Source organism: Mirounga leonina, unplaced genomic scaffold (assembly GCF_011800145.1).
Source record: "Mirounga leonina isolate KUSES-001 unplaced genomic scaffold, KU_Mleo_1.0 Mir_92, whole genome shotgun sequence".
Classification (NCBI taxonomy): Eukaryota; Metazoa; Chordata; class Mammalia; order Carnivora; family Phocidae; genus Mirounga; species Mirounga leonina.
The window spans coordinates 14,832,548-14,848,454 of record NW_023270852.1 but is presented as its reverse complement, the minus strand read 5'-3'; the positions used below and the strand labels follow the sequence as shown (position 1 = coordinate 14,848,454).

The following is a 15,907-nucleotide window of genomic DNA, read 5'->3' as shown; positions in this document are numbered from 1 at the left end:
AGTTCACTGCTTAAGGTGGTGACAGACCGGGCAACTGACAGTGCCCATCCAATGACATGGACACTGACAGAGGTGACCTGCAGCTGGGGGTCCTGCCGCCCCTCTGAGACTGGACTCTAGCAACCTGAGCTCTAAGCCTCTGCACCTTCCTCCACCCCTACCCCTTCCCTACCCACCATGTGCGTGGGTCTGCCCACAGATGGCTGTCCCCCGCTAATCCCAGCCACCTGTGGGGAGGAGAGCACGAACGAGGGGGAGGTGAACAAGGAGGGAGGGTTTCTCTAAGACTCTCTCCCTCTCTAAGTCCTGGGAGCCAGGGCTTGGACAGAGACACTATTAACACAAAATTTGCAAACATGGCTTCTAAAAATAGCTCCGGCTGGCAAGGCCCACCTGGCACCAGCTGCACCTTTGCGGCTGCTGGCCCGCTCCCCTCGGAACACCGCCTCAGTGTGTCAGCAAGCATGTCACTCTGCCCTCCCCCACCCGTCGTGAGGGCGGTCACGGCTCTGGGTCCAATCCTGGGGAGAGAGACCCAGTGAGATGAGGCCTGTCCCATTCTGAAGGGGGTGGGGATGGGCAGGCAGAGGGAGAAGACAGTCTTGCCTATAAGAGGGGCGGGGGAGACAGTGCTGCCCATAGGGAGATCCCCCAATTGGGGAGGTGGGTGGTAGGGTACGTATGTACAGAAGGCCAAAGCAGCATTTCAACTCCTGCAAGTGAAGATAGACGAATCAGAGTAAAAAATACCAAGAAGAAAGAAAACACAAGGGAGAAGGGCAGGGCCAGGAGAGTGGTCCCATGGTCACCATGAACCCAGATGGCGTGAGCACATGGTCACCCCCAGCAAATCCTCAGGACCAGAGCACCAAGAAGCTACCTGAGAACTCCTCTTGTCCAACCCTTTCATCAAACAAATGAAGAGGCTGAGGCTCGGCCTGGTGATGTGACTTGCCCCGGATTCCTCAGCAAGTCAGTGGCAAGACTGGGCTAAAACTCGGGTCTACTGACCTGATGCCCTTTTCAGAGGCCTGCCTCTTTGCTGGCTGATGGAATGACTGTCATCAATAATGAGTCTCAAAATGCCCCTTTTCCATTGTTGACATATTTAGAAAAGATTTACTGAGCAACCTATTGTGTGCCCGACACTGGGTACACAATGGTAAACTGGACAGGTAGGCCCTGATTTCTAGTAAATTCTATTCCAGTCTAATGGCAAGAACCGTTCAGGTATGAACAGAAGTCTGCATTTAAGATGCTTTCATGTAAACTCACAAAACAGAAAACATATTGTGTTCTCCAGGTTGTAGCTGAGCAAACTGAGGCTCAGGCAGTTAATAACTTGCCTGAGGTCACCCAGTAGAGTTGAGACTGGAGCTTCCCTATGTTGCCTCAGGAGGCCGTGGGTTCCTTCTAAATCAGTGGGGATAACTTGAAGGAGGCCAGTTGCTCACTCCTGGAAGCCTCCTGTTCTGAACACCCCCACGGATGAGAGCTAAGAGGGCACTGGGAGGCCCATGACCAGAAACACCAGATCACCCTGTCATGTTTTGCTTTTGATTGGATCCAGTGGCATCCCCTGGACACATGACATAGGTAGATCCTGGCCCTCACAGAGGTGTGGGAAGCCTGGCTGCTCCCTACTGGGTAGCTTCTACCCTGATCTCCCTAGCCCTCCCCATGGACCCATCCAACCGCATATGGATGCTCACTCCTGCAATGGGAAAGTAAAGCAAGAGCTGTAATTTTCCTGGCCTTCACACAGGCCCCATTCAGGGTTCATAGCAGGGAGGGGTCACCTCCTTCCAAGGAGTCCTGGCTGTGCTGGGTCCCTCACAACAGCCCCTGGGCATTGCCCCCCTGTAGCCTCTAGATCCCCACGCTCACCCGGGGCATGGACCTGGCTACCATTTCTTCCTCTTTTGATGACACAGTGAATTCTACTCTGTGATGGGCTCATTCCAGGTGAGTTTATCTGGGGCCCGCACGTTCACTCCAGCCATTTCCCCCATACCCACGGGGGTGCCTCATCACATCTACATCTTTCCACTTGCTGCCCAGAACTTTCCATGATGCAATGCTTGCCTTGAGTCCCCATTTATCACACACCTTGTGGGCTGACAGGGCTCTGACCGTGGGCCCAGGGAATAAACTGGCTGTTCTACTCTGCCCGCAGACTCTGAGATCCATCTGGAATAGAGAGGCATCTCCTGCCTCAGCCAGCCTGCTACCCACACAGTGCCTTCTGATGAGAACGGCCGCTTTGGACCCATAAATTGCCAGCTTTGAATTAAATGCCCCTTCCACCCTAGCCACACTTGAGGTAAAGGCGCCCATCTCTAGAATAGATCTAAGGGAAACTAAGTGCTCTAAGAGGTGGCCTGGCTCAGGTATACTGCCCCCAAGGGGGACTCCAGGGTAAGTAGAGGCAAATCCAATCTGAAGGCACTAAGGATATTCGCAGCCCTGCCTTCCCTGCCCAACATTTTCTTGTGGTGAAACAACTATGCTACCCCCACCCCCTTTCAAAGAAGCAATGTGGGCAAGTGTTTGCACTGGGGAGGCCACCGATGAGATGAGAGGTAGGGAGAGCACCAGCTCACAGCTTCCCTGGAGCCCCAAGGTGGTCTCTGGGAAGAGTCTGTCTAGTGAGGTGATCAGCTCACCGGTGGTGAATAGCTCAGTCTGTCTGAATGCTCCCTCCAGGGGTCTGGCCTGGGACCTGCCATGGCAATGGGTGGATGAGAGTGGAGGAGGATGGAGTGTTGGAGCTGCGTTGGTGTCTGAGCCCTCCCCAGTTCCAGGCCATGTAGTTCCCCCCCTCCCACCGCTGACCCACCCCCACACCCCCAGAGAAGGAATCCTAAAATGGCCTGAGAGAGCCTGTGGTCCTTGCAACCAAAATGCTTATCTCGGTAATACATTCTGTTTCTTAGGGGGCTTACATGGGAGGCCTAGAGGGTGGGCAGAAAAGAGTACAGACGAGTTGGGAGGCTGAGTCATGGGACCAGGAGGGCCTAAGTTGGGAGCTGGGGCTGCCAGGCCAGCAGAACTGCAGGTTAGACCCTGATATCAAAAAGGCTGTGTCGCCTGAGAAGTCCTCTTGCCATCCCCCATCTCGCCACAGTACCTCAATGGGTCTCTATTCCTTGCAACCCGAGCAGCCCAGACTTACCGCTGGACTCCTGCAAAAACCCTTAGGCTGGAAGGGCGAAGCCCCAACCATGCCATCAATTGCCAGGTGACCCAGATAACTCACTTGGCCTCTCCCAAACTCAATTTTCCCATCTGGAAATTGGGGAGACCAATTCCAGTTTCTCCAAATCCTCCCACAAGACACGAAGTTGGCAGGGGGCAGGGGTTGTGTGAATAAAATGAGATCACAAATTGGAAACCACACCGAGACTCAGCATCCAATTACACGTGATTCATCATTTATGACCTCACCCACATGAAAACACCAAATGGCAAATCCTCGCCTTCTTCCCTCACTCAGGTTAGCAGATGATCCAGTCATTTGGTCAATGGATACAGATAAAGCCCCAGTTCGGAGCCTGGCACAATTTGGGTCTTGAGAGGCAAAAACAAACAAACAAGCAAACAAAAAACACCCCGCATAGCCCTCTGAGGGCTCACAGTCTTTCTGGAAGGTGAAGTTCACACAAACCCTAATCACCACCATTTTGGGGAGCACCCTCTGCCCGCATTGAGCAGTGTGCTCTGTACATGATGTCTCATTGAACAGATCACCCGGTCAGGTGGGTGATATTAACCACCATCCACAAAAGGGGAACCTGAGATTCAGGGCGGCTGCTGGGGAGGCTGGTCCAATACCATATCATTAATGGAAGTGAAGTATCCACACCGTGGTCCTTGCAGTTTCCCTGGCTGCCTGTGGATGCTGTTTTAGAGGGGTCTGCGTGCAGTGGGAGGTGTTGCCCATCGTGACCCCATGAAGCCTGCTCTGGCCTGGCCCGGTGCTGGGTACTGGGAGCCACAGCAGAACTTTGAGCTTTTACTGAAAAACAGTGGTCTGGCCAGAACTGCATGTCAACCCCACATCTCCTGGTGCTCCCTCCCAGTATACCCATCCCTACCCCGGCACATGTGACCCCTCGCTAGTGAGAACTGCAGCTCCTGGGTGTGTATACAGCTGGCTCCTCAGAAAGACTGGGTGCTCTATGTTTGACAGGGTACAGAGAACGAATCCCCCTCACCTTTGACCCTCCATGGGGTCAAGCCCCGGGTCTAAGAGATTGGGTCTTAGCAACAGGGGCCCCGGGTGAGCCCAGGATGTCTGCAGGAGTCACACAGCTGCCATTTACCGTGGTTAAATGTGTGTGCCGAACGCTGTGCTGGGTCCTTGCCCTGCACTGTCTTATTTAATCTGCACATGAAATGTTATCGCCATCCAATTTTACAGATGAGGATATGGAGGCTTAGAGAAGTTTAGTGACTTGCCCAAGATCACACAACTAGTAAATGATGGAGCCAGGCCTCGATCTTGTCCCCTGACTCTGTACATCCAACAGCAGCCTTTTGGGTAAAGATCAAGTTTTCCCTCTGGCATTTAAAACTTTTAGCAGGATGACCTCAAAACCATCAACAAGAAGGGTCACCCGCCCCACTGTCCCCACGCAGGCCTGCTCCTTCCCGAAACACCTGTTCATACCCATCACCACCTGGAGCCCTCCTCTTTCCAAGGAACTCTAGCACATAAAGGATGGGGGGGAATGGAGGCCGAGGAGAGTTAGGAGGGGAGGGAAGGGAGCAAGGGGTCTCCGAAAACAAGAAAGGTGGGACACTCGGACACAGGAAGAGAGGCCGGCATCTCCTCAGGCCCCGCGGGTTTCTTTCTGCCCTTCTGCCTGCCGCTTGGGCAGACAGACACTCGGTGCAGTCGGTTGACCGAGAGCCACAGACTGTGCATGTTACCCTGGGCAAAGCGCAGTCCCTCGGAGCCCCGCCCCGCCCCACCCCTCCCGAGAAGGAGTGGGCTCCGCAGGCCTCGCCAGTTCCCACGCTCTGCCCCTCCCGAATGGCAGCTGCCGGGCCGTCACCCACCCTGCTCGTGCTCCTGCCACGGGTGCTCCCTCGCTCCGGACAGGACAGTGGCCCTGACCGACAGACACCCCCGTCACCCACACAACACACCAGTTCTCTGGAAGCAGGGAGGGGTCCAGCCTAGTGGGTGCTACGCCCGTGGGAAGGGTCTCAAGAGCAGCGGAATGAGGGGCGGGACCCCTGGGTTCTGGTTCCACTCTGCCTCGTGATGCCAGGCAGACTGGGTCTCTTCTCCCAGCCTCTCCCCAGCTGCGAAGTGGGGGTGGGGGTGGGGGGGGGAGTCTCTCAGCGCGCTTCCGCTTCCGGTCCTGACAAGGAAGGAGTTAGCGGCCGCAGAGGAATCCCAGGCTTGGACGGGGGTGGCTGGGGGGCAGGCCTCACAGCCCTTGGGCAGCAGGACCTCGGGCACCCGCTGCTCTTTCTGCCGGGGCGGCTGCTGGGACTGGCTGAGCACCATGGAGAGGAGGGAAGGCCAGGGCCGCGATGCCGATGCCGGGGCCGAGGGGATGGGGATGGCAAGGGAAGAGACTGACGGGAGAAGGCTGAGCGGGAGAAAAGGGAGAGGTGGCGGCAGAGCGGGAGGATGGAGAACACGCTGGTCAGACAGGTGGGTTAGGAGGTGGGGCAGGGGCCGCATCAGGTCCCCAGCTGCACGCCGGGACAGGAGGCACCAAGGGTGGAGTGCAGGTGGAGCCAGGGCTTGCTATTGTTCATCAGAAAAAATGGGGGAGCCCCCAAGTGTGGGAGCGTTAGGGACCTCCTGATGTCTCTCCTGAACTCTTCCGGTACAAAACTGTAAAATCACACTGACATCGACCAAGTAAAAGCGATATGCATAGAGGAAAGCCTGGAAGGACCTCTTGTCAGGGAGGGAGGGAACACAATGGGGAGAAGTTACACCAGACACCAATTTTATATGGAACCACATGTTCTTAAGCGGGAGAGCAGGTACACAGGTGTTGACATTATTCCTATACTGTTTCCTACGTTGACATGTTTTATTAAGAAAAAATCCCCGTAGGGGAACTTGCCGAGGTCTCAACAGTGGTTCTGTGGGAGAATGGGATTATCGCAATTGTTACTATCTTCTTTTCACTTCTGGTATTTTCCAAATGTTCTACATGGAGCAGATATGGAAAAAATAACTAAACCCTTTAAAATAAACTCTTCCTGCTAGGACCATAGTTTTTGTCTTCAGTGCAAATTAAACACAACTGTCTGAGCCACCTCAACCTCAAACCCTTTCCCTCATCAGTTCACAGGCTCAGTAAGCCAGCAGCACCCCTCCACATTCTCCCTCCCCACCCTTCAGTCCATGCCTCTCCAAGGCTCGGCTTCCAGCCCTCTTAGTTCCTGGAGCCCAGTAACGCTCTAGGTAGAGAGGAAAGATTATTAGGTTTATAATAAGAAAAGGGTTTGAGACTTTACTGGTGTGGGCACTTGACCACTCTAAATCTTAGTTTCCCTATTTGTAAAATGACCCAAGATTTTTGTGAGGACCCAGTGAGATAATACATATAAAGCATTCAGCATTAATTAACAGTGCCTGGAGCATAGGAAGTATTCAATAAATTCATTTTCATCATCATTGATGACTGCCTACCGCTTCCTCTAGGAAGCCTTCTTGACTTGATGAAAGAAATATTTCAGTTTCAAGGGGGCACCAAGCTGGCCTTTTCCTCCTGGCAAAAAATCTGGATCCTAGTTTCAGCTCTGTCAGTAGCTATGTGACAATGGGCAAGTTCTTCCCTTTCTGGATGCCTTAGTTTCCTCATCTGCAAAATGGTAGGCTTAGACTTCCTGTTCCAATAGTCTATGCCTAGGGTTACCATATAAACTAGGATGTTTTTGAGAGAGAAAAGGGCAATATCAATAATCATTTCAGGATGACAGCTTTAAGGCAGAACAATCCCTGGCACACTGGGAAGTCCGGTCATTCCACCCTTAACAGATCCACTATCTCCTTGCCCACCAGTATGGTAGGCAAAATAATGCTCCCCCTCCCAAAGATGGCCACTTCCAAATCCCTGGGAACCTGAGGATATGTTAGATCACAGGGCAAAAGGAATTAAGGTTGTAGATCAACTGACCTTGAGATGGGTCATCTGGATGATCTGGGTGAGCCCAATGTAATCTCAAGGATCCTAATAAATTAAAGAGGGAAAGAAAAGAGGGAGTGCCAGAGTGACAGAATGTAAGAAAGGCTTGACCAGTCATTGCTAGCGTTGAAGATGGATCCAAGGAATGCGGGCAGCCTCGAGATGCTAGAAAAGGTAAGAAAATGGATTTTCCTCTAGAGCCTCCAGAAAGGGATACAGACCTGCTGATGCCTTGATTTTAGCCCAGTGAGACCCATTTTGAACTTCTGACATCCAGAACTGTGAGACAATAAATGTGGTGTTCTCAGCCACTAAGTTTGTGGTGATTTGTTATAGCTGTAATACACCTAGTGTGGTTCAGTGGGTCCCTTTGGCTGGCTATTCCGTGAATGCTGTCCTTGGAGCATAAGAGAAGTAATCTAAGCACCAGGAGAGCTGGATTCTAGTCCCTGCTCTGATATTAACTCACCCTGGGCCCTTGAACAGGTCAGGTAACTCCTCTTGGGCCTCGGTTTTCTCTGTAAAGTGGGGGATCACAATCCCTGCCTCATCTGTCTTGGTGTGGGGGGGAGGTTGTCCCACATTCAGTGACTTATTCTATGCTCAGCTCTATGCTGTAGGCTACAGCACAAAGATGAACTAGACCTAGTCCAAACCCCATCCCTGCTCTTGAGATGGGTAAAGAGACAGACGTGTAAGCAGGTAATCAAAATGCAATGTGGTGAACATTGTGAACAATGTGATGAAGAGAGATTATTATGAGTGCACACTGAGAAATATATAGGCCCACCTGCTGGGAGTGGGGGTGGGAGGACGGTCAGGGCAGGCTTCCTAGAAAAGGTGATGCCAGAGCTGGGTCTTAAAGGACGAGGAGGAGAAACCAGGCAAAGCAGACAAGGACAGGGAAAAAGGAAGAAAGAACAATCTGGACAGAGAAAACAGCAGAGAAGCAAGCCCCCAGAGATGTGAGTCAGCACGGCACGGGGGACAGAGGTACGAGCAGCTTGGTGGTGTTGACTTGGAAAGCCTGAGTGTAAATGGGATGCTATGAGGGAGGATTAAGTGGAATGACGACGGGTGAAGGCGTGACGTGAGCACAAGGTTGCATTATCAGTCTGTGTGTCTTCCAGACTGGTGCTGGGTCAGGAGACGATCTGTAACAAACAATTCCTCTTGACCTGGCTTGAGTGATCTCTTCTGGTTGTCTCATCCTCACATTCCCCCCAGACATGTGCCAAAGGCCTGGGAGCTGCCCCAGCCTACTCGGGCGTGGGGTGGGGGACGGGGCCGTGCAAAATTACAGCCACTGAAAGAGGCCGGCGTGACCTCAGGAGCTGGGTTTCATCATTCTGAAATCATGCTCTGGGCCTTAGTCAGAGGCAAAGAGGTGGGGAGGAAGGGTGGGAAAGCAGAGCGGGTGGCAGCAGGCTTGGGCGAGGTGCCGGGGCTGAAGGAGAAAGCAGCGGGAACCAGCGGGGGGTGAGACTCTTGGATTATCTCCATCATGCTGTGTGACCTCAGGCCAGATCCTTGTCCACGCTGGGTCTCTCTGGGCAGGATGGGTCCTTGGTGCTCTTCCCAAGGCCTGTCCCCACTGGAGCCTCCTTGTGGATGTGGCTCTTTGTGGATGAGTTGGAGCCTATCCCAGGCCTGTTGGGGTTTGGGGCAGGGCTCCAGCAGGAGGCTGCTCAGTAGCATCCACATTTCCAGCAGAGCCATGCCTTTGTGAAACACAGGGAGCTAACTGGCTTCCATCAGGGCCAAACCTATGGAGATGTCTCTAAGCTTTGGGTTACCTAGCTCACACTACCCGGATGTGCTTCTCATTTGCATTCCGCATCCTTGTCCAGTTCTTTAAGCAGTAGCTTCTGGCCAAGGCGGAGTATCTGAATTTGCTAGGGCTACTGTTACTAAGTCCGGCAGACTGAATAGCTCAAACAACAGAAATGTCTTTTCTCACAATTCTGGGGGCTAGAAGTCCAAGATCAAAGTGTTGGCTGGGTTGGTTTCTTTTGAGGCATCTCTTTGGTTTGTATGTACGTGGCCACCTTCTCGCTGTGGCTTCTCACAGTCTCTCCTCTCTCTGTCTGTGTCCTAATCTCCTCATAGAAGACCACCAGTCATATTGGATTAGGCCTACCCTGTGATTTCATTGAACTCAATTACCTCTTTAAAGACCCTATCTCCAAATACAATCACATTCTGAGGTACTGAGGGGTAGGACTTCAACATACGAATTTTGAGGGGGACACAATTCAGCCCATAACACTGGGCTTTGGAATTGCTAGTGGAGCTTTTCTAAATACAGATGTCTGGGCCCGTCTCCCGAGACTCTGAGTGTAAACGCCATGAAGGCGGGCCAGAGGCTTTGCCCCTTGCTGTATGCCGACTGCCTAGAACTGTGTCCAGCGCGTGGCATATACGCAAAAATATTTGTGGAATGAAAGGATGATTTAATAAGCTTGGGAAGGGGCCCACAGGTTCGTCATATACAAAGTTCCATAGTTGATCCTGATTCATCTAGGGGTGAAAGCCCCTGAGAGATGATTGGGTTTCATCTTCCCTGTTGCTGAAGGGGAAGCCTAAGGTTCAGTCAGGAGTGATCGCTTCGGCAGCACATATACTAAGGTTGGAACAATACAGAGATTAGCATGGCCCCTGCCCAAGGATGACATGCTAAGGTTCAGTAAGGAAAAGAAATACCAGGCCCCGCACTCCACAAAGAATGTGGGCTCGCTGGGTCTGCCCCAGCGCCTCTCCAGGACTTAGGGAAAGGGAAGGATGGACCTGATACTGCCTTTTGTACCTCTTTATCCAGCTATTCGTCTATATTCTTTATACTATCCTTTATACTAAACTGGTAAACAGAAGTAAATGCTCCTCTGAGTTCTGTGAGCTGCTCTACCAAATAATTGAACCCGAGGAAGAGGTTGTGGGAACCTCCAATTTATAACCAATTGGTCAGAAGCACAGGTGGGGGCCGGCTTGTAGGACGGCCCCCTAACCCATGGCATCTGATACTATCTCCAGGTAGGCAGCATCAGAACTGACTTAATGGCTTGGTGGTGTTGGAAAATACACATTGGACCTGCCTTCAGCACCCTTCACATATGGCCCCTGCCAACCCCCAGCCTCACCCACACTCACCCCTGCCCAGCCTGGGTTTTAAGCCACATGAAATCCAGCACCATTCCCTGATCCTGTCATGCCGCTTATCCTCCCATCTTAGTGTGGGCTTCCCGGAATGCCTTTCCCCACCTTCTTGCCTAGGAAATGTCTCCTTGAGCTGCACTGGAGCTCGAGGCCTTCTCTGACTGCCCAGGCTTGGGGTAGAGGGGGCATCTCCTGGGCTTCTAGAGTCCTCCGTGCTGCCCTCATATCCTATGCTGATCACCCTGGGGGCAAATGCCCATTCTGGTGCAACCTCCACCAGACTGGGAGTACCTGAGTGCAGGGCCGAGTTGGTAAGTAGTATCTGTGTCCTGATGCCTTGCACAAGCAAGGCCCTGAGTTCAAGTCCTCAGCGAGGTTTCAGGGACTGAAGAGTGTTTGCTGAGGGGAAGAACAAAGGTAGCCAAAGGAGGGATACGAGAAGCTCCAAAACAGGGTCTCAGTGCCCGCACATAACCATTAGTAGCTGAACTGGACCTGCTTTTGCAGCTCCTGACCTTACCTTGCCTCCTCCCCCGGCCCTCATGCCCCAGCTCCACTGCCCAGGGAGCATCTCTGAGCAGCCGGTGAGCTCTTCGAGCTGGCCAGTGCAGAGCAGAGGCGGGGAAGCAGAATCTTAGCCTCAGGTGGAGAACTCAGGCCGGCAGGGCTGGCCAGGAAGTTCAGAGAGGTGAGAGGGCAGTGGTCCCAAGGAGAAGAGACTGGAAAATACGAGTAATGGGAAAAGAAGGAGAGGAGGTGGGGAGGAAGACAGCTGAGAGGCCAGAGACTCGATTTCTGTTCTCAGCACTGTTGTTCGGCCTCAGAGATGCTCCCCTGATCTGACCTTTCAGCAAGTTCCTGCCTCTCTGGGCCTCAGGTTCTTCAACTGAAAACGGGGGCAGGCAGGCTGGACTAGATGGTCATTAATGTCTTCTCTAACCTTGGCCAAGAAAATCTGAGAAAAGCGTGGCTGCCTTAAAGGTACTATTTGAGAGGACTGTCTCTAGGCTGGCACACAAACCTCGGGGGCTCACCTCTAGCCAGGCATTGGGGGAACGTGTCTCTGGGCCTGAAAAGAACTGGAAGCAGCCTCTCCACGCCTCCTGCGCTGGATTTGGCCCGCAGTTCTGGCAGGCCCAGTGCGGCCCTGAGCTCTAATGAGGCTGGCCACCTGGGGAGCCATAGAAACTCAGCCTGGCCTATTTTGTGGTGAAGCCATGGTCACTTCTCTGCCTAACCCTGAGGTGATGCTTCTGAATGTGGCCTGGGGGCTGGCAGCACCCTTCATGGGCCACCTGGGACACTAAGGAGTACATCTGGTTGGGCGGGGACTGAAGGAAGCTCCAAGCTGCTGGGGCCCAGGGACCAGGTCTCGGGCCATGTGGACAACCTTTGTTGGCCCCACACCCCCTGGGTACCGCCCCCAGGACAGGGCCTGCTGTCCTGGGCCCTTGCCTGCCACTATTCCCTGAGCCGTGATTTCTGATTCAATTGGTGAAGACAGGCCTCCTGGGATGAGCCAGTTGGCCCCTCTCTGTTATTTGCTTCTCAAAGTTGGAAAAACTACGTTGTGCACCTGGCAGTACTTGCTGCTGCTGGTTTTTCTTTTTTTAAGAAACAGAAAGTAACCCCTGTACTTACTGCAACCAAATCCATTTTATTGGCCTTCTGCATCTCCCACTGCAATAATAATAACCCGTTATATTTGATGAGTCTTTTACGGTTTACAAAGCACTTTCTTATGCATTCTCCCTTTTGGCCCATGCAACAGTTTTGGGAAAGAGGGCTGGGATTATTATCCCTGATTACAGGTGAAGAAAGAGCCTCAGACAGGAAGATCAGCTGCCCGAGGTCACACAGCAAGATGGAGCTAAAGCAAAGAACCTGGGTCCTCTGACTCAAGTCTTTGATTCTTTCCCCAGCACCACATACCCCTCATGCCACTTGAATGCCCAGGGTCTCAGACACCCTCTTCCAGAAACAAGGGCAAAGGGCTTAGCTGTCCCCACCCTGCTCTTATTTCTGAACTTCTTCCCTTGTGAAATTAACCATTACTCACCTCCCCCAACCTGTCACCTCCAAGTCAAGGACTCTCACATCTGTGCTCTCCTCTGAGACCTGAGTTTCAGATCCTACCCTGCCTCTCCCGGTCTCTCTAATGTTCCCACCTGCCCCTCACTCACCCAGCTTAGAAAACTCAGCTTTACCGTAGTTTCATGTCTCTTTCACCTTCTAAATCCAATTGGCATGGGTATTTTACTTAATTATTAATTCGTTCATGCATCCAGGAAGTACTAATATATGCTAAACTTTATAGTCTATTCTGCATCTCGTTGTTACATTATATTTAGTCTTGTGTGTCTGGCTTCTATCCCTTAGTATAATGTTTATTGGGTTCATCCATGTCGTAGCATATATCAATACTTTGTCCTTTTTATTGCTGAATAATATTCCATTGTAGAGATATACCACTTTTATTTAACTGTTCATCAGTTGACGGATACTTGAGTTGTTTCTACTTTTTGGCTGTTATGAATAATGCTGCTATTAAAATTTGTGTACACGTTTTTATGTGGATGTATGCTTTATTTCCTTGGGGTATATACCTAGGAGTAGAATTTCTGGATCATATGGTAACTGTAAACTGCCAAACAGGCTTCCAAAATGGTTGCGCCGTTTTACATTCCCACCAGCAAGGTATGAGGGTTCCAATTTATCCATGTCCTCACTGACACATGGTATTGCCGATCTTTTTTATTATAGCCATTCCAGTGGGCATAAAGTGGTTTCTCATTGTAATTTTCATTTGAATTTCTCTAATGACTAATGATGCTGAATATTTTTTCATATGTTTTTTTGGACATTTGTACATTTTCTCTGGAGAAATGTCTGTTCCGATCCTCCGCCTGTTTTTCAGTTGGATTATTGTCTTTTTACTGTTGAGTTGTAAAAGTTCTTTATGTTGTCTAGATACGATTCCCTTATCAATCACATAAACGATTTGCAAATATTTTCTCCCATTTGGTAGGAGGTCTTTTCATTTCCTGAGGGTGTCCTTTAAAGTCCAATTTACCTACCTTTCCTTTTGTCACTTATGCTTTTGGTGTTTAAGAAGGCCTGGTCTAATCCATGATCACAAAGATTTACCCCTGTCTTCTTTTAAAGAGTTTTATAGCTTTAGTTATTACATATAGGTCTATGGTCCATTTTGAGTTAAACATTTTTATTAAAAAAATTTTTTTTGATTGTGGTAAAATATCTGTAACATAAAATGTACCATCCTACCATTTTGAAGTGTACCGTTCAGTAGTGTTAAGTACATTCATGTTGTGCAACCAATCTCCAGAACTTTTCATCTTGTGAAACTGAAACTCTATACTCACTAAAGAATTCCCCTTTCCCCCTACCTCTAGCCCCTGTTGAGTTAATTTTTATGTGCAATGTAAGAAAGAGGCCTACCTTCATTCCTTTGCATGTGGATATCTAGCTGTTCCAACACCATTTGTGGAAAAGATTATTCTTTTCCCATGAATTGTCTTGGCACCCTTGCAAACATCAATTGACCATAAATATAAGGGTTTAGTTCTGGACTATCAATTCTGTTCCACTGAGCTATATGTCTGTCCTTATGCCAGTATCAGACTGTCCTGATTACTCTATCTTTGTAGTAAGTTTTTTTAAAAGATTTATTTGAGAGAGAGAGAGACAACACATGCACGTGGGGGTGGGGGAGGGGCAGAGGGAGAGGGAGAGAAAGAATCTCAAGCAGACTCCTTGGTGAGCATGGAGCTCGACACGGGGCTGGATCCCACAACCCTGAGATCATGACCTGAGCTGAAATCAAGAGCTGGACACTCAACCAACTGAGTCACTCAGGTGCCCCTCTTTGTAGTTAAAAAAAAAAAAAAAAAAAAGCCAGCTTGGATTTTTTTTTTTTAATAAATTTTTTTAAAGACTTTTTTTTTAAAGAGAGCACACAAGCAGGGGGAGCAGCAGAAGGAGAGGGAGAAGCAGACTCCCCACCAAGCAGGGAGCCCAACATGGGGCTCAATCCCAGCACCCCGGGATCATGACCTGAGCTGAAGGCAGATGCTTGACTGACTGAGCCACCCAGGCGCCCCGCCAGCTTGGATTTTGATAGAGATTGCATTACATCTGTAGATCAATGTAGGGAGTATTGCCATCTTAACAATATTAAGTTTTTTGATTCATGAACATGGAACATCTATTTATTTAGGTCTTCTTTCTTTCAACAATATCTTGTGGGTTTCAGAATATAAGTTTTGCGTGTCTTTTGTTAAATTTATTCCTGTTCTTTGTGATACTATTCCAAATGAAATTTTCTAATTTCTTTTTTTTTTTAAAGATTTTATTTATTTGAGAGAGAGAGAGCAAGAGCATAAGCGTGGTGGAGGGGCAGAGGGAGAAGCAGATTCCCTGCTGAGCCGGGAGCCCAATGTAGGGCTTGATCCCAGAACCCTGGGATTATGACCTGATCTGAAGGCAGACACTTAACCAACTGAGCCACCCAGGCACCCCTAATTTCCTTTTTAGATTGTTCATTGCCAATCTGTGGAATAGAATTGGTTTTTGTATATCGATCTTTATCCTGAAATCTTGCTAAACTTGTTTATTAGGTCTATTTTATTATTATTTATTATTATTATTTATTAGGTTTTTTAGTGGATTCCTTAGGATTTTCTATATAGGAGATCATGTTACATGAATATAAAGCTTATTTTACTTCTTCCTTTCCTTGCGTCTCTTTTATTGCTTTTTCTTGCCTAATTGCCTTAGCTAGAACTTCCAGCACAATGTTAAGCAGAAGTGGTGAGAGTAAGACATCCTTGTATAGGAAAAGCTTTCAGTCTTTCACCATTAAGTGTGATGTTAGCTGTGGGTTTTCATAGATACCTTTTATCAAGTTGAGGAAGTTCCCTTCTATTCTTTTTTTTAGTTTTTTAAATCAAGAAACAGTGTTGGACTTTGTCAAATGCTTTTTCTGACTCTGTGAGATGATCATGTGGTTTATGTCTCTTATCGATAAGGTATGTTACATTAACTGATTTTCAGATGTTAAACGAATCTTACATTCTCACTTGGTCAGAGTGAATAATCCTTTTTATATGTTGCTGGATTCAGTTTGGTAGTATTTTGTTGAGGAATTTTGCATCTGTATTCATGAGAGATATTTGTAGTTTTCTTGTGATGTCTGTCTGGTTTCTAGTGTCAGAGTAACAATGACCTCACAGAATGAGTTGAGAAGTGTTTTCTCCTAATTTTTGAAAGAGTTTGTGAAGAATTAGTATTAAATCTTCCTTAAATGTTTGGTAGAGTTCATTCCTTTTTATTGCTGAATTGTATTCTATTATATGGATATCAATTTGTTTATCCATTACCTCTTGATATCTGGGTTGTTTCCAGTTTTGAAATAAAGCTGCCATGGACATTAGTGTATAAATCTTTCTATGGATATGTGTTTTCATTTTCTTGGGTAAATATTTACAAGTGGAATTGCTGGGTCATTTGTTAGATGCATGTTAACTTCATGAGAAAATTCCAGAATAATTTTCAAAGTGGTTGCATCACTA

At 49.2% G+C, this 15,907-nt stretch overlaps 1 protein-coding gene and 1 non-coding gene across 4 annotated transcripts in view; one reads left to right on the top strand and one right to left on the bottom strand.

Annotated features, from left to right (window-relative positions):
* The window catches only part of POLD3 (DNA polymerase delta 3, accessory subunit), a 103,361-nt gene that overhangs the window by 19,783 nt on the left and 67,671 nt on the right, over positions 1 to 15,907 (bottom strand). The gene's annotated exons all lie outside the window — the stretch shown is intronic.
* Positions 9,763 to 9,867, top strand: LOC118004356. Its single transcript, XR_004677549.1, has one exon. It is a non-coding gene; the product is annotated as a U6 spliceosomal RNA (small nuclear RNA).